We start from the raw sequence: 755 nt of genomic DNA, 5'->3' as shown, positions 1-755 counted from the left end.
CCGCCGCCGCCTTTTATAGCGGCGCCACGCGCGCTGATTGGTGCGGTCCCGCCCGCCCCGCCGCCCCACGCCGCGCCCGTTGTGTTTCTTCCCGATCCAAAAAGGGCTTTTTCCTCCCGAAATCTACTGCCGACGCACCCCGTTTCTTCCCGAGCGGGGAGGGGGGTGTCTGTCCTGCCAGCTAACAGAGGTTCCCGCTGGACGGAGCAGAAATGAGGGAAAAGCGACGCCAGAAACTCCGCGGCTCCACGCCGCGGAGACCTCGGGAGAGAGAAACTTTCGTTTTGTCTTTTAAATTAAAATTTTACGGTCGGCTAATTGGGCACAGCCGGCGTGAATTCGTGTGCTTTAGATGGTCCTCTCCAGAGCAGGGCGAAAAAGAGAGTGGTTCGAGCCGGTGGTCGCAGTGTAAATTGATATTAAAGGCGAGCAAGTAACACAGCTTCACCCCGTGGTCCCGGACGCGGCTGCAGAGCCGGCTGCCTCGGCCGAGCCGCTTCCCTCCGAAATCATATAACCCCCCTCAGCGTCCCTTCAGCGACCACCCTGTCTGAGCTAATGCCTTGTGGGGAGACGGCTGTGCTGGAGCAGCGGGTGTGGAAGCCGATGTTACTTTCCGTCTGCCTGAGTATTCCAGCGGAACAAAGCAGCGACGTGCCCCTCTGAAGGCTGCTGCTCCTGCCATTGCACCTTCGATGTAACCCTAACGAAGCCGCTTTCGTGTGCGAATTCAGGAGTCAGGATAGTTGCAATCG

The sequence above is a fragment of the Egretta garzetta genome, unplaced genomic scaffold, assembly GCF_000687185.1.
Source record: "Egretta garzetta isolate BGI_Z169 unplaced genomic scaffold, ASM68718v1 scaffold795, whole genome shotgun sequence".
NCBI classification, from domain to species: domain Eukaryota; kingdom Metazoa; phylum Chordata; class Aves; order Pelecaniformes; family Ardeidae; genus Egretta; species Egretta garzetta.
The sequence above is the reverse complement of the archived record's forward strand: the minus strand, read 5'-3'. Positions refer to the sequence as shown.